The sequence below is a fragment of the Monodon monoceros genome, unplaced genomic scaffold, assembly GCF_005190385.1.
Source record: "Monodon monoceros isolate NGI ecotype Baffin Bay Population unplaced genomic scaffold, NGI_Narwhal_1 Super_Scaffold_21, whole genome shotgun sequence".
Classification (NCBI taxonomy): domain Eukaryota; kingdom Metazoa; phylum Chordata; class Mammalia; order Artiodactyla; family Monodontidae; genus Monodon; species Monodon monoceros.
In genome coordinates this window covers 116,860,046-116,879,067 of record NW_021703778.1, presented here as the reverse complement: position 1 = coordinate 116,879,067, position 19,022 = coordinate 116,860,046, and positions in this window count along the sequence as shown.

The window sequence follows — 19,022 nt, the reverse complement described above, 5'->3', positions numbered from 1 at the left end:
GCGGAGCACCAGCACGGACCACAAGCAGATACGAGCGAGCAGTTCCAATACTTTTGGACACGGGGGTGACTCCTTTTTCCTTAAGGATTTTCCCACTTGCCCCCACCCTTCCCTACTGAGCTGATAGGAACCAATGAAGACCAGGAGATAAAGGTTTGCAGTTTCCCCTGGGGCCCAAAGTATAGAGAGAGGTTGAATGAGAAGCCCAAAGACCTTGCATTGCTGGAATAAATAACTTTTCTTTTTCGTTTTCTTTTTTTTTTTCTAGTGCTCGGACCGAGGTGAGGAGAGGGTACACTTAACCAGCTGTAAGAAGACGAGAGCTGGAGTTCAGATATCTTCCTGGGTGCTAAGTAACGGGGTGTGTGTGTGTGTGTGTGTGTGTGTGTGTGTGTGTGTAATCAACGTCTCTTTAGGGCTTAGTAATGTGTAACTTTCCAGTATTCTTTTCTGTTGCAAGCCCTACCAAGCTCACAAAACCATCCTCTCTTCCTTTAGTTTAGCCTTCCCGTTGTACATTATACGTTATATTTGAAAGTGCTTTCCCCATTTCATCTTATCTCAAGAAAGCACTCGCTGGTAAAGTCATGTACCTTTCACTGTCCAGGTACAGTATTTGTTTCTTTCCCTCCTATACAAGCTGATTAGAGTTCACCAGTAGGGAGGAAGAAACAAGCTTTGTTTTAGCTTGACAGTAGAGGTGGGAAGACTTCCAAGGAAAGGCTAGGATATTCTTTCCCAAAGGATCTCAGAGTTAACAGAGGGTAATTTTTCTTTCAACCAAAGGAAAAAAAGTCCTCTGAAAAAAAAAGAAGATGGCAATTTGTAGTTTGCCTACATAAGTATTGTTGGCAAAACCAGCTTTGAAATTGGTATACTTTTAACTGTCCAAAAAATCTTAGTTTATCCCCAAATCCAGTGTTTATGTCGTCATTTTAAAAATTACGTTAGGCTTCTTTCTCGGCCCAATCATTTTTCCAAGGACCTCTGGTCATAAATATTGGACTGTGTTTTCCCAGAATAATGCAGAATTTGAAAAAAGTTGTGTTTTGCTAATTTCAGGCAATAAATGGAAATATGAATGATTTACACTTAAAATGATGAATACCAAAAGGAAACCTGAGTTTCTGGTTATATTATTATTTAGCATTTTTTCCTAAAGCAGTGAGAAAGGCATGACTTACTCTGCTTTAAAATTGTTTTCAACAATTAGTCTGCTTACCTCATGAATTTTCTTATTTCTGTGGTTTAAAAGTGTGTGATATATTGTCGCTTTAGTTCATTTTTTGTTTGATGTATGCTTTAAAAAGCTTTTTAAAATTGGAATTATCTCCATATTTTCTGGGTGATGAACTGGTATTGTGAGGAGCATTTGATTCTTTTTCCTAATATAAAGTTATCTGTAAATTCAAGACTGGAAAATGATGTGAAGAAACAACGGGGAAATAAAAGTTTCTGAAATGAAGGAATAACTTTAAAAAAAAAAACTTTGTTAAAATATAATAATTGAAATCCAACATCAAGCTTTTTAAAAAATCACTATCATAGTTGTGCCCCTTGTATTTTTGAAATGTAAAAAGAGACCTGCTTATCTTAGAAACATATTTTTGATGTTGTACCTGACTATAAAGTCCTAAGATACAAATTGTGATGGCAATTAGATCTTACCAAAAACATGATTCAACTGGGCTCTAAACAGAGTTGCAGACCCAGCATATTTCTGTCCTAAATAAACAGATTGCTCATTTATGTATTTTGGATCTCCCCAAAATCAAATTTATTTACTATTTAATATATTTCTGAGCTACAAAAGGCATTTTCCCTTTTATTTTTAAATAAAAATAAATTTTTTATTTTTATGTGATTTTTTAACTTGATCTTTTGTAAAACATACATTTATTTACTTTCCCTTCCTCCTGAATCTTTGTCATTTTTTTTAACTTTTATGGATCATGATGATGGCATACTAGGTGATTAAGATCTACCTCATGAAAGCTGTGCACTAAGAACCCGATAAATTACTGGACGGAACTGGTCATTTCTTATACTAAGAAAAGTATTTTTTAAAGTTTAATTTGTAAAACACAAACATAGTGATTTTTGAAGACAGTGTCATTGGCAAAAATTGTTTGTGAGAGCTCAAAGATAAGAGGTTATTTCAGAGATAAACATTGCTGGACAGGTAAGGCAATTCTTAGGCAAAATAGCAAGTAAAAAGTAAATTTTATGTAAATACTCGTCCATCTTGTCTTACTTTTTTGCTTAAATTCTGGTATTAACTCCCTGTATTTGTCTAGGGCTTCCATTTAGTTACCCAAAAGTCCCCAAGTACAGCATCCTACCTAGGAATATCTAACCCAGAGAAGATTGGTATGATACTGGGATCTATGTTCCTATCTTCATCAAAACCTCCATTTAGTCATATTAGATATATCTTATTAAATTTTTAAGGGGAAAACAATCATATAATGCTAATTCAAACTAAAGTGTCAGTGTCTAGCAGTTTACCCACTTCAGAAATGTGAAGCCAACTTAATTTCTAAAATGTAGAATTTCTGGCAAAGTGTGTTACATATAAAGTGAGCAAAGACACCACAATCATCTTTAAATTTGTATACAGGGTTGAATGTTAAGTATGGTACTATTTTTATCTGTTTTATTTTTTGAAATGCTATTAAACAATTATTCAAACCTATTTTTTAACCTTGGAAAAAACATTTAGAAAGTTTTATATTTATATATCCAGTTAGTATTTCAGGAAAACTTCCACTTGATCTTGAAACTTTATTTTAAAATGAAGCCAGTCATCTCATAATTATCTTAAAAACAAAAGTTTGTTTACTGTTCTTATGATTTATAATTACTGGTAAGCCCACCAAGTCATATTAGATGGAAGTAATAAGCTGTCAAAAGTCTATGGACTTAACTTCTTCAAAACGCATATATTACTCTCAATTCTGCAAAACCTGATGATAAACTATAGAAAAAAGCATTCGCTTTTAAGCTTTACTTTACAGATTCTGTTTTCTAATATTTCTTTTTCTCCAGAGTCTGCCCCTGAATTTCAGTCAGCTGGCCACAAGTCGGCAGTAAGGTGACACTCTCACGTGATTGAGACCAGACCACAGGGTTTGACTTTCTTATAAACCACCATAAATTTTGAAATAAGAATTAATTTCTATTTATTTTATGAAAGATGCATTTTCATTAAAATAAATAATGTTGGATAAGTTTTATCTACATAAAAGCAGGTAATTTCTTTTAGCACAATGATTTCTTAACATAAATTCCAAAGGCATGATTAGGTGATTCCCTCCGAATCTTTTTCACCAGTTCTCCTTTAATTAAGGTCTCTTTAGGATACTGAGTTACTTCTCAGGCCTCTGCTCTTGTTTTACATCCTGGTCATTCTGGTCCTTTGACTGGCTCTGAGTTCTTGACTAGCTTGGTGTTAAAGCTCCTTTGGATTCATTTCTCAGCCATAATGGCTCTAATTTCATAATGAAAGCAAACCCTTTCTGTGATTGCTTACCACCAAACTTATTTCTCCAGACTATGGCCTTTCTCTGCTTGCAGTTCGGTTCATTCCCTGGAAATTCATTGAATGCCTTGTTTTAGCCAGTGTCCTGCACCAGGCAGTGGGGAGAGAAGATTAAACAAGATTAATTCTCTTGGTCTCTGTCCCCATGATAGAGTTTACTATTTAGTGGAGGTTATAAGACTAACAAGCAGATTAGTACAATATGACCTTGCTTTAATTTCACCAACAGCAATTTGCTATGAAGTCCAAACCTTTTGTTAGACCTCTGGAACCCATCCCTATATACTCTAATGATAGTTTCTTCACTGCTCTTAGTTTCTAATTTGTTTTTCTCATATTCATTCAAACTGTATTGAAATATACAGACATAGTCCTTTATTGAAGATCAACACAGCATATTCGATAAAATGTTGGAATATAGTACACATAGGTTTGAATCTTTGTTCTGAAATTCACAGCATTACCTGTGGAAATCATTTAACTCTACCCTGAATCTTTAACTCTTTTGTGTGTAAAGTGGAAATTATAGTACTTAGATTTGGGATTGATTGAGAGATTTTAATAACTTCACCTGTATAAACTACCCAGTACAAGCAAGTACTGCATACATATCATTTCTGTTCTTTGCCATTAGTTTATTTCAAATTATGTAATGAATAGCCAATTTCACTGAAAGGATATTATAAATAATCTAGATTCTCAGAATAATCTGCTTTTTTTTAGTCAAGAAAATTTCCTCATAAAAGTGAGATAAAAATCCTCAGGAAGATGCCTAGAACATTCTGCTAATATTATTTTCCTTCATATTAAATATTCTGTAATTTTGGTGACCTATTATTTAGCAAAATCTTGAATACTCAAGTTGCTCTCTTTAGATACTATTCAGCTTCAAAATGTATTTTATAAGTTTAGTATTAGTTCCTTAAATTCCCTCCCCTTTAAGAGAGCTACAGAAACCCATTTTCTTTTTATTGCACTATATTGCTATGCAATGGTATTGTCCCAGTTTCTCTAAAGTGAATTTGTATATTGGCAACACTAACTATTATCCATCTGTTGTATCTTTTGTTTCTGAATGGATATGCCAAAAACATAAGCAAAATATTGTCTTATTTTGTGTTAGATTGGCATGTTTTAACCTTTTGGTAATATTATAAAATTAGAGCCTTTTTAAAAATCCAAGAGAATACACTGTTGAACAATTAACATGATAACTTAGTGATTGTTGGGACATATCAGATATTTTATATTGGTTTTATTAGCAACAGAATTTAGGAGCTAACAAAAAGTTAGATGGTAAATCATTGTGAAAAATTATATGAGATTGCATTCTTTCTATATGGTTTTCAAAACATAATCAGCATTGATTATACTTAGCTTTTATCATTTTACAAATTTGGTAATTTGCTACATTTTCTGGTAGAAAGTTTTCAAGACTCTCTTTATTTCCAGTATTACTGATAAATGTAGCCAAAAGTGTAAAATCTTCAGCATTGAATTCATTCATGCATTCATTCACTCATTTTCTACATGTTATACTTCAAGATTAGGCTCTTCCTGTCCTTGACTCCATGTACTTAGAGATGTTATTGTTCTCCAGTTTTTATTCATACTAAAAGGGACAATATATCTTGAAAGAAAAAAAAAAGGAGAGGGGGAAGCAAAGAATGAGGGCAAGTTGTAAAGCTAATAATATTTAGAACTACAAAAATAATTCCCTATATGTTGTCTAGAAATGCTTTTTCTCAGTTCAGACATTAATTCCCTATTTCCAAAAGCATTTTCATACTATCCCATTGAGACATTTATTTTATAGACTTTAAATAAGATGCGGATAAATGTAAGATTTATAAGAAAGACAAGAAGAATTATGTCAAATATGCACATATCCTTAGCCACATATAATGGATCTTTATAACATGTTAAAGGTTTTATTTTTCATTTTGTGAGTAGAGGAGAGTTTGAAATGCAGTTTTAAATCTTAACTTTGTTTTAAATGAGAAAATGCTCATAATGCAAAAAAAGAAAGTGTATTAATTTTGAAAGACGGACATTTGTTTGAGGCAGTGAACTAGAGTAAGACAGTTTCTTTTTCTAGTGACCTCATCTTGGAGACCTTGATTGGATTCAGTAGTACTATACTTAACTCATTCATTTAGAAAATTGCCAGTGAGCTATGAGATGGATTCCTCAACCTCCTGAACTCATTTCTGCCTATTGTATTCTGTCTTTATACTATGCCACTAGCTTCTCTTTCCTGCTTTTGTTATTTAATCACTTCTGATCTATTCTTGACAAGAGAATACCATTTTGTAGGTAAAATGTATGTCTGTTTTCTAACACCAAGCAACATGGGAATATTATGCTTAGAATTGGAGAATTTCTGAGTACTTCTTTGAATAGTTAGGAAAGAGGCTTCTGGAAAATTTTGCAGAAAATACCCAAATTGGAAATTACAATGACTCTTAAAATGTTAAAGAACAACAACAATATGTGTAGACTGGCTATACCTAGGCTACCTTCTGTAAATGTGAAAATATTCTTCTTTATAAAAATATGCAAGGTAATTTTACAGTCATGTAACAGATATCCAGTTCAAGAGGCAACTATTTTGAAAGCTAATTTTACTTTCCTTTGAACATTTTTCTGTTTTGTGAAATGTATAAACACATAGTTACTTTCTTTATGGGGTTTTGCTTTGACTTTTATGTATAAAATCTCTCCCACTGGGGTTCATTTCCTATTTTGTGCTTTGGTGCAATGGATCTGTGCCATGGCTGCACTAAGAAGCAAATGCTGGAACTGAAAGGCAGCAGCAGTGAGGAGCCCAAGAGAATAAATCCTGGATTTGAGCAAAGTTGTTAAATTTTGCAAAAGAAAGTGACTGAACACCATCACAGTGTTCCCAATTGTTCAACCATGATCCAGACAGCAAATTCAGTGTTTCACATTCTATGTAGATCACATTTACACAAGGTGATAACTATTTTTTAAATATAGTGAATACAGAGACTTCCTTAATTTTTGTCTTTTATCTTTTCAAATTTAATATTTATTCCCGTATCACATAAGTGTTTAGGAAGATAATGTACATATGCATAAGATAATGTGCCAGGCTTTCTTAAAACCATTTATTTGGTGAGTTCAAACAGATCCTCTGTTATTTTCATGTTAAAAAGAGCCATATACATAAAATTTACATGGAACAGACTGTTCAATAAAGGTATAACATATTTATTTTTAAATGTATTTTTGTTTTATTTTTTTCTAAGCTAGTAACTCTGTAATGGGTGAAACAGAATATCTGACTTTAAGAAACTGTAGTCCATGAAAATAACAAATCCTTTATATTTAGCAGTCACAATGCAAGAGCAATTGACGCTTTGCTCCATTTTCTGTTTCTGGTAGTGGTTTTTTTTCAGGCTTTTAACTGCATCAACTGATGATGAAACATTCCCGGAACACAACCTATTGGAGGTTACCTTCAAGTGAATAAACACGTCTTCTATCTCATCTGAGATTCTGTTGTACTATATCTCTCATTTACTAAAGATAAAAATCAAATATTTAAAATTTACATTAATATATAGCCCCTATACTTTTATAGGTATGTTACTATAGTCAAAATGTTTTGTGCTATTTCTACCTAGGAATGGAAAAATGCATTAATATATTTTAATTTATGTTTATATAAGCAGTAATAGATGCCTTTAATAATAGAAGTAAGCATGCTGGCCACTAATGATTACTTTCCAAATTATTCTTCTTATTAATATTTATAAATGTCTTGATTTTCCAAGAACAGAAATTTAGAGTTACAAGGGGATTTATAGATTAGCTATTTCAACTGCTAATTTTAAGTTTAAAAAAACTGAAAGATAGAGACCTTAAGCTAACTTTTCAAGCTTCATAGAGTATGATCTAGTGATCTTACTGCCTCCTTCTCCCACTCTCATATCTTATTAGTAAGTCTCCCCACATTTGGATAAAAGGAGTTGGTTTAAAAATACTTGTGGAAAAACAGAAATATAGATCAATGGAACAGGATAGAAAGCCCAGAGATAAACCCACGCACATATGGACACCTTATCTTTGATAAAGGTGACAGGAATGTACAGTGGAGAAAGGACAGCCTCTTCAATAAGTGATGCTGGGAAAACTGGACAGATACATGTAAAAGAATGAAATTAGAACACTCCCTAACACCATACACAAAAATAAACTCAAAATGGATTAAAGACCTAAATGTAAGGCCAGACACTATAAAACTCTTAGAGGAAAACACAGGCAGAACACTCTATGACATAAATCACAGCAAGATCCTTTTTGACCCACATCCTAGAGAAATGGAAATAAAAACAAAAATAAACAAATGGGACCCAATGAAACTTAAAAGCTTTTGCACAGCAAAGGAAACCATAAACAAGACCAAAAAACCCTCAGAATGGGAGAAAATATTTGTAAATGAAGCAACTGACAAAGGAATAATCTCCAAAATTTACAAGCAGCTCATGCAGCTCAATATCAACAAAACAAACAACCCAATCCAAACATGGGCAGAAGACCTAAATAGACCTTTCTCCAAAGAAGATACACAGATTGCCAACAAACACATGAAAGGATGCTCAACATCACTAATCATTAGAGAAATGCAAATCAAAAATACCATGAGGTATCATCTCACACCAGTCAGAATGGCCATCATCAAAAAATCTACAAACAATAAATGCTGGAGAGGGTGTGGAGAAAAGGGAACCCTCTTGCACTGTTAGTGGGAATGTATATTGATACAGCCACTATGGAGAACAGTATAGAGGTTCCTTAAAAACTAAGAATAGAACTACCGTACGACCCAGCAATCCCACTTCTGGGCATATACCCTGAGAAAACCATAATTCAAAAAGAGTCATGTACCAAAATGTTCATTGCAGTGCTATTTACAATAGCCAGAACATGGAAGCAACCTAAGTGTCCGTCGACAGATGAATGGCTAAAGAAGATATGGCACATATATACAATGGAATATTACTCAGCCATAAAAGGAAACAAAACTGAGTTATTTGTAGTGATGTGGTTGGACCTAGAGTCTGTCATACAGAGTGAAGTAAGTCAGAAAGAGAAAAAGAAATACCGTATGTTAACACATATATATGGAATGTAAAAAAAAAAAAAATGGATCTGAAGAACCTAGGGACAAGACAGGAATAGAGACGCAGACGTAGAGAATGGAATTGAGGACACGGGGAGGGGGAAGGGTAAGCTGGGACAAGGTAAGAGAGTGGCATGGACTTTTATATACTACCAAATGTAAAATAGATAGCTAGTGGGAAGCAACCACATAGCACAGGGATATCAGCTCGGTGCTTTGTGTCCACATAGAGGGGTGGGATAGGGAGACTGGGAGGGAGACACAAGAGGGAGAAGAAATGGGGATATATGTATATGTATAGCTGTTTCACTTTGTTATACAGCAGAAACTAACACACCACTGTAAAGCAATTATACTCCAAAAAAGATGTTAAAAAAAGTGTGGAATTTGAGTAGGAAAATGTAAACTGTGATTCTAAGAAATCATAGCAATATATGTCACAATTTGAAGTGCTGTGAAGAAAACCATTAATTTAAATATGGGTGTTAAATTAATTAAACAAGAAGACCATTAGCCTAAGGTGACTCTAATGCCTTGATAGCCTACACAAGCAAACCAAAACCTAAAACAGAGCCAATGTCCTCCAATCTAAGAAAATGAAACTTAAGAACAACCAGTCACCAACACCCAACTAGGCTTTCCCAAATAAGGCAACTGCTTAAAACTGTAGCCAATCAGATAATTTCTGTAGTTTGCTTCCACATCTTCTCTGTAAGTAAATCTCCCTACCTCCTGTGCGTGGAGTACTTCTAACCGCCTCTGGTTTAGTGCTGCCCAATTTGAATGATGCATGCTCAAATAAACTCTTGAAAAGTTTAATGTGCCTCAGTTTATCTTTTAACATGAACTCCTTGATATTTAAAATTGAATTTTGTAGTATGAGCTATAATAATTCTAAAGTTGCCCTCTTTCTCGAAGAGAAAGTGAATTAGATTATGGATTAACACACAGACCAGTAGTCAATCATTAGGATCCAGGAAACCCAGATCTACTTTGGATTATACCAGTAATCTCTTAAGTTTAGTCAGATCATAATAAAGAAATAAATGCTGCATAAATTATGAAATACTGCTCTCCATCAACAATGAATTCATGTTCTAAAATGAAGGAAAGGCATTTAGATAAGTAAATGATACAGAATGGATAAATGTGTATGTGTGTATATTCCAAAGAAGGGAATAATCAGCTCTACTTGCTAGATCAGGGGAGATTTGCAAATGTAGACAGTGGAGTTGGGTCTGAAAAGATAAGTAGGAATGGTCAGGCAACAAGTTAGAGAAGGGTATTCCAGGCAGCAAGAATAACATGAGTCAAATAAAAGTTAGAGGACAGCAAACCCTCAAGATGAATTAAAGTTGGCCAGGTTCTGGACAGAGGAGTTAGCATGCTCTGCTTAAAGGCATTTACTTCCTCTGGTAGTCAGCAAGGAGCCATGAAATGGCAAATGGCACATGCAGAAGAATAATAAATATGGATTCCTATTTTGTAAAGATTGGTCCTGCAACAGTATGAAAGATAGAGGGTTAGAGGGCTGAAGGAGATGGAGGAAAAAAAAAAGCTCTAATGGAAAACTGTAGTACTTTAGGTGAGAAGAGGGTATGGCTATGAATGGGGGAAAGAGGATTGGATTCAAAAGTTGTTAAGAAGTTAATACTCATGTGGCCTAATGGCCAATTTGATCACTGTCAGAGTAGACTAGGTTGACTCTTAGAATCAATCAAACTTTATCCATACAGGAACATCTCTATTATCCCAAGAAAAGAACGTACAGAAGAACTCAGGAGTTATAAGAAAACAGTGCAGCTACCCTATCCATCTTTTTCACTTACTAGTGTAACACTTTCTCATTTCTACTGCTCTCTTCACCTGCGCTTTAATGAACCTTTCTCTTCAGACCAGCTTTTTTTCCTGCTTGATAATTAGAGAACATTACCCACATGTGATCATCTCACCCACCACTAATACCACATTCTGTCTGTCTCAACTTTAGTCCCCAGAAGAGATATAGCTATGCTCAGGGGATGGGGTAATACGCCCTGCTACTTACTCAGCAAACAGCCATGGGAGCCAGACTCTAAGAAGAGATATTCTGGATCTTCTGAGAAGTGGGTCTAGATACAGGAAAGAACATATTGAAATCTCTAGTTCTCCAATATATGGATGTAGAAAGAAAGCCAGTTTGGGTGGGAATAATTAATTCGGTTTTTACATATGAGAATAAGACGGTTGAAAGAAATTCTCAGGAGGTATTTGGATATGCAAATTGAGTTCAGAGGAGCAATCTAGGATGTAGATACAATTTGAAAGGCATTAACTTATAGGTGACCGTTAAAATCATGGGATTAATTTAGAATACATGAGTGAGAACATCTGACTAAAGATGGGCCCCAGTAGTATAGGAATAGCCAAGGAATTGATGAAAAAAGAGATCGGAAGGAGTTGAAAAGGAATATATCTTAATAGCGAGTTGGAGAGAATGCTATCAGGAAAAGTAAGGACACAAGAATTTCAGGAAATAGATTGGAGAACAGTAGCAAATGTTGCAGAGAGACTAATAACAGAGAGTGAAGTCAGAGGAGATTTATGGTGCATCACTGGTGATGTCAGCCAGAATATTTTCAGTGAAGTGATAGAGCAGAGCAGCCTCTTCTTTCAGTGGGTCAAGGAGAAAATGGTAAATAAGAAATCTAAGACAGGATTTTGGATCATTCATTCACAAGAGAAGACTTAAGCGCAGATGGAGGGGGTTGAAGGATATATCAAGTCAGATTCCGTTAAGAAATAAAAATTAAAATACAAGGAAAAGAGTTAAAAATGCTAGAGCAAGATACCCAAGGAGCTAGTAGAAGATCCTATCCATGAGGGATTAGCCCCATGTAGAAGAAACTTCTTTCTAGGACCATGACGGAAGCTGGTTCATATTGCCTTGTCTAAGTTCTTCTATAAATATTTACTTTAACTGTTGCATGACTTTTCTTCCTGATATTTTTAATTAAATTGAGGATGATGGTATATAGTAAAAATACTGAAATATCTGTCTTTTGAGACACAAATGTTCTATGATAGATGTATTATAAAAAGCTATAAAATAAATATCTGTAAACAAACTAGTAGCCAACTGATATTTTATATTATTTATTTATTTTTTTAACATCTTTATTAGAGTATAATTGCTTTACAATGGTGTGTTAGTTTCTGCTGTATAACAAAGTGAATCAGCTATACATATACATATATTCCCATTTCTTCTCCCTCTTGCGTCTCCCTCCCAGCCTCCCTATCCTACCCCTCTAGGTGGTCACAAAGCACCGAGCTGATCTCCCTGTGCTATGTGGCTGCTTCCCACAGCTATCTATTTTACATTTGGTAGTGTATATATGTCCATGCCACTCTCACTTTGTCCCAGCTTACCCTTCCCCCTCCCCGTGTCCTCAAGTCCATTCTCTACGCCTGCATCTTTATTCCAGTCCTGTCCCTAGGTTCTTCAGAACCTTTTTTTTTTTTTTTGATTCCATATATATGTGTTAGAATACGGTATTTGTTTTTCTCTTTCTGACTTACTTTACTCTGTATGACAGACTCTAGGTCCATCCACATCACTACAAATAACTCAATTTTGTTTCCTTTTATGGCTGAGTAATATTCCATTGTATATATGTGCCATATCTTCTTTATCCATTCATCTGTCGATGGACACTTAGCTTCCATGCCCTGGCTATTGTAAATAGAGCTGCAATGAACATTGTGGTCCATGACTCTTTTTGAATTATGGTTTTCTCAGGGTATATGCCCAGTAGTGGGATTGCTGGGTCATATGGTAGTTCTATTTTTAGTTTTTTAAGGACCCTCCATACTGTTCTCCATAGTGGCTGTATCAATTTACATTCCCACCAACAGTGCAAGAGGGTTCCCTTTTCTCCTCACCCTCTCCAGCATTTAGATATTTTAAAAAACTAAGTAAATGACCAAAGACAACATAAAATTTTACTTAAACAAAAAAATCAGAAAAACAAAAACTGTTCAAAGACAGGTTAGTTTTTCTGTCACCAATTATCACAACTTTTACAAGAATTCAGATAGGTAAAAGTTTTTCTTCTAAAAGCACACAGAAAAATGTTGATTTTTCCAAAACAATACTTTATGAAGAAACTTAAAATTATAGGATAATAATCTCAAAACTATTTTTATTATGTTTCTAAAAGCAAAGGTGCTATGGTTTATTAAATAGATAACAGCTCAATTCATTTTTCAAAGATCTGAGTAATTTGTCCGTGTCACTGTGGTTAGCCTTGACAAAGTCAGTATATAGAAGACTTTCACTTTTAGAGCAGTACTTCTCATAGTGTGGTCCCTGGATCAGCATCTTGTTAGAAATGCAAATTCTAGTCCCAGATCTACTGAAACAGAAACTCTGGTCTGGGTCCCAGGAATCTTTTAACAAGTCTTCTGGGTGATTCTGTGCTCCTTGTCTTTTGAGAACCACTGTTTAAGGTGGTTATTTATCTATAATAACTATTATAGATGCAAAACAGATATTCCAATTTTATGTTAATTTTATTTAAATATTAAACAGTTCTTATTAATTCTGTTTAAATGACAAAACACGTTTTATTTAAATACTAAAGCTCATCTATTACTTCACTGCATATTTGAATTAAAAAACACAAGAAAATCACTTTAATAAACCTGTATTTTATTTAATTTTATTTTATTTGAGTTCTCTCTTTTCTCCATTCTAATTGTACTTGTGCCTTTAGCTTACATTAGTTGTTGATGTTTAGCAAAAATGCTTGAAGTATGCAAAAAATTCTAATACTCTGTGTATATTCACAAATATATATTTGCATCAAAAATAAAGTTGTAGGGCTTCCCTGCTGGCTCAGTGGTTGAGAGTCCGCCTGCCAATGCAGGGGACGTGGGTTCGTGCCCCAGCCTGGGAAGATCCCACGTGCCGCGGAGCGGCTGGGCCCGTGAGCCACGGCCGCTGGGACTGCACGTCCGGAGCCTGTGCTCCGCAACGGGAGAGGCCACACAGCGAGAGGCCCTCATACGGCAAAAAAAAAAAAAAAAAAAAAAAAAGTTGTAGCTTTAACAACTATATTAAATTAGTAATTAGTTATTACATTAATTTTAAATTTTTCTTACTTTCTCTTGAGAACTAATTTCACAAGATTGCAGAATCTATGGAATAAATTATGTATGGCAACGTTTAATTTCATGGAAGATGACAAATCATGGAATTTTCAGATTAAAATTCATGTATTAGATAATGGTTCTCATTTACCAAATGTAGTTCTGTAACAATTTAGACGATATGAGTATAAAAGCAAAAACAGATGTTCTAGAGAAGGAGATATGTCCATGGAAGAAGGGTCAGAGAGATGCAACATTGATAGCTTTGAAGATGGAAAAGGACCACAAGCCAAGGAATGCAATCTCTAGAAGCTGGAAAACAGCTGGTGGCCTTATAAGAGGAAGAAACTACAGAGGTCTCTCTCAGCCATGTGAGGACATAGTGAGAAGGTAGCTATCTGCAATCCAGGAAGAGTCCTCACCAGAACCTGACCATGCTGGCACCCTGATCAGATTTCCAACCTCTTTAAAAAAAAAGAAAAAAAGTTCTATATTCTGTACTTGCATCACAGACCCAGATAATTGACAGTACGAGAAATTTCAGGAATTTGGGAAATGTTTCACAGAGCGCACAGCAAAAAAAGGAAATCTTGATGCCGAAAAATACTTTATAGGTTTGGAATTACTGCTGGCTAAAGTGTGCTGGTAAATGTTTAACAACCAAGGAGGATTTGGGGAAAGGAGGAGAAAAGGTCTGATACACAATCTTTATCAATCTTTGGTTTAAATGATTCAAGCTTGATTTCAAGCTACCATATGAGATCAGTGACCACAGATTTGGGAAGAGATACACACACTTAGCTTCAGCTAGCCAATGAACTGGTGACAGCATACAACTGGCTACAGGGTTCTAAAAGTGTCCTCACATGGCTCCATTGTTAAATATTCAACTGCTGTAACCAGTATATTTTCTGCCAAATGGTCTCAAGAAATCTGGGTGGTAGTGTCTATGGGAGTGGGGGAGTGATTTCCCCAAATGGAATCATGTCTTTGATGTTGATTTTTTTTTTTTTAAATCTGCTTTACATTTAATAGGCTGTTGAATACCTACTTTATAAAATGAAAAGTACCTGCAATTGTCTTTTATTCTATTCATTATTATGAGTTTTTTTATGTGGTGAGCTTCTTTTCTTTCTGGCTCTCATAAAATGTGTGTTTGCTTCATACTGCTAAATATAGGAGAATTCTATAGTATATAGGGCCTGATAAAACTTTGAAAGTTGAACATTTTAATTCATATATTATATAATTTACATATATTAATTTTATATATGTAGATGCAATTTTTTATGAATTTCAGAAAGAAAATCCTTTTACCTGTGTTGTCTTAAGTAAGTAATTTTTAGGATTTTTAATTGAATTATCTATGTAATCATTATTAAGGATACCTGAAGTAAGTTACTTAGTAATTACTTCAGCTACTTTGCAAGACTGAAAATGTTGAATAAATATTTGTTTAAGTACTGAGTCAAACTAATTTGGAGAGAAAACCTGAATATTGTTATTAAGTTATCAAAATGTAAGAAACCTTTAAAAAAGACTTTTCAAGTACAAACATCACTTTTAAGCATATAAGAAGATAAAATTATATTTTCCTAGAACATGTTAAAAGGACATAAGATATCCATGATATTTATTAATCTTTACGAGATGACTTTTAAATATAATGGTCACTGAGATATTTTCAGTGTCCTGTAAGGATTTTATTTTCTCAAAGATCATGTAGAAATAATGAATACTTTTGGAACAGTTATATCAATGATAAGGTTTCTCTTCTTTGAAAGAGTTAAGAAAATAGAATTAACAAAATAAAATACAGGTGTCATTAATATTATTTATCAAAAGAAGAATTCCAGTCTATATTCTTCAGTCCGTAAGATGGGGGAGCCAGTTCTGCCAGTTCTGTTCCTCTAAGGGTTTTCCTTTGTAGTAAATGATGACCCAAGCCTTTGTAAATGATATGGTTATGGGGTTACGGTGTAATGAAATTGTATCTTCAAAGGGGTTTCAATTGCTAGACTTATAAAATAGTAGCCTACTAGTAATGCATTTAAAGTGAGGCATCAAGTCTTTCTATAACACCAATATGCATTGGTTAATATCCCAGTTTTGGACTAACACTTATTAGGCTTTACATGGAAGAGACTGTTTATCATCAAAAGTAAGTGCTCTGCTGTTCTTTGGTTATGCTTCCCCTTAAAACACTGATAGACCTGGCAAGTCTCTTAATCCCCTTAAGGGTAAGAAGGAAGAAGAGGAATGCATTACAAACTTAACCTTGAGTGAATCCAGGTCAGGAAAACAGAAGTAAAATGTCTTAAAAATCTTAATTGTACAATATGAATGTTGAGAGGAAGAAAAATATTAACACTAATAACCTAAAGTCTTGCTAAATTAAGTTGAAAACCTAGGCATGAACGACCAATAATATCTCACACTTACATAACGGAATTTTTTTGTTACAGAAAGAATTTTCATGTTACTTTATGGCCTTAACATTAGCTCATGTTGTACACATGAGAAAACAGAGGCAAAGGAAAACTCTTTGCAGTACGCAGTTACTTTTCTCCTGCCTTATCTTGGTTCTAGTAGAAACCCCTTGAAGTAAGACAAGTGTATATTAGCAGCCCTGTTCTGTAGGTTAAAAAACTGAGGTGCAGAAGAATTATTATTTTCTTAAAGTTACTCAGTTAATTATCAGCAATCACGGTGCTCTATGAATATTGATTCTTTTATCTTTATTCAAAAATATGGGGAATATATAATACCTGCCTATCTAACTTAAGATTCTTAAAGATAATGTGTATGAAATTAACTTCTAGTTATGAAATGTGATTAAAAATTGTTAGTTCTTGGTTTCTCATTGCCACGATAAGTGGCTGATCATGTATATTTTATGTATAATTTATTTAAGTTTTAAAATCTTCCACTGCAACCCTGAGTATAGGTATACCTTGTTTTATTGTGCTTTGCTTTATTGCTCTGCACAGATATTTTGTTTTTTACAGATTGAAGGTTTGCGGTAACCCAGCATCAACCAAGTCTATTGGCGCCATTTTTTTCAACAGCATTTAATCAGTCCATGTCTCTGTGTTACATACTGGTAAATCTTGCGAAATTGCAAAATTTTTCATTATTATTATATTTGTCATGGTGATCAGTGATCTTTGATATTACTACTGCAATTGTTTTGATGTCACAAACTGCACCCATATAAGATGGAGAACTTAATAAATGCTGTGTGTGTTCTGACTGTTCCACTCACAGGCTGTTCCCCAGTCTCTCTCCTTCTCCTTGAACCTCCCTTTCCCCTGAGACACAACAATACTGAAATCAGGAGAATTAATAACCCTACTATAGCCTCTAAGTGTTCAAGTGAAAGGGAGAGTCACACATCTTTCCATTTAAATCAAAAGCTAGAAACAGGAACTCCCTGAAAGTCCAGTGGTTAAGACTCCATGCTTTCACTCCTGAGGGCCCAGGTTCAATCCCTGGTCAGGGAACCAATCCCAAGATCCCAAGAGCCATGCAGTGTGGCCAAAAAAATAAAATAAAATAAAATTTCATAGAATAAATGCAACCCCTTTAATAAAAAAAATAGCTAGAAATGATTAAGCTTAGTGAAGAAGGCTTGTGGAAAGCCAGGACAGGTGGAAAGCTGGGACTCATGTGCCCAGCAGTTAGCCAAGTTGTGAATGCAAAGGAAAATTTCTTAAAGAAAATTGAAAGTACTAATCCAGTGAACCCATGGATGATAAGAAAATGAAAGAGTGTTATTGCTGATATGGAGAAAGGTTTAGTGTTCTGGATAGAAGATCAAACCAGCCGCAACACTCCCTTAAGCCAAAGCCTAATCCAGAGAAAGACCCTAACTCTCTTCAATTTTATGAAGGCTGGGAGAGGGGAGGAAGTTTCAGAAGAAAAGTTTGAAGCTAGCAGAGCTTGGTTCAAGAGGTTAAGGAAAGAAGCTGTCTCCACAACATCAAAGTGTCAAGTGAAGCAACAAGTGCTGATGTAGAAGCTGCATCAAGTTGCCCAGGAGATCTAGCTAAGATAATTAATGAAGGCAGCTACACTAAACAACGGGTTTCAACTTAGACAAGAGAGCCTTGTATTGCAAGAAGATGCCATCTAGGAGTTTCATAGCTAGAGAAGAGAAATCAATGCCTGACTTCAAAGCTTCAGAGGAACTGGCTGACTTTCTTATTAGGGGCTAATGCAGCTGGTGACTTTAAAGAAGCTAATCATCCTTTACTATTTTGAAAATCCTAGGGCCGTTTAGAATTCTTCTAAATCTACTCTGCCTGTGCCCTACCAGTGGAATGACACAGCCTAGATGACAGCACATCTGTTTAGAATGTGGTTTACTGAATATTTTAAGCTTGCTGTTGAGACTGCTCAGAAAAGATTTCTTTCAAACTATTACTGCTCACTGAGAGTGCACCTCGTCACCCAAGAGCTCTGATGGACAGGTACAACTAGATTACTGTTGTTTTCATGCCTGCAAACACAGCATCCATTCTACAGGCCATGGATCAAGGAGTAATTTCAACTTTCAAGTCATTCTTTAAGAAATACATTTTGGAAGGCTATAACTGCCATAGACAGTAATTAGTTTGATGGATATTGGCAAAAGCAATTGAAAACCTTCTGGAAAGTATTCACCATTCTAGACACCATTAAGAACATTCATGATTCATGGGAAGAGGTCAAAATATCAACATTCACGGGAGTCTGGATGAAGTTGATTCCAACCTTTATGGATGACTTGGAGAGGTTCGAGACTTCAGTGGAGGAAGTAACTGCAGATGCGGTAGATACAGCAAGAGAACTAAAATTAGAAGTGGAGCCTGAAGATGTGACTGAATTGCTACAATCTCATGATAAAACTTTACAGGGATATTTTATACAACATGGGAAATAGAGCCAATATTCTGCAGTGGAGTATTTGGTAAATGGAGTATATCCTTTAAAAATTGTATAAAAATAATAATAATTTTAAAAACTTTAATGGATGAGGAGCTGCTCCTTATGAGTGAGCAAAGAATGTGGTTTCTTGAGATGGAATCTACTCCTGGTGAAGATGCTGTGAAGATTGTTGAAATGGCAACATAGGATTTAGAATATTACATAAACTTAGTTGATAAAGCAGTGGCAGGTTTTGAGAAGATTGATTCCAATTCTGAAAGAATTTCTACT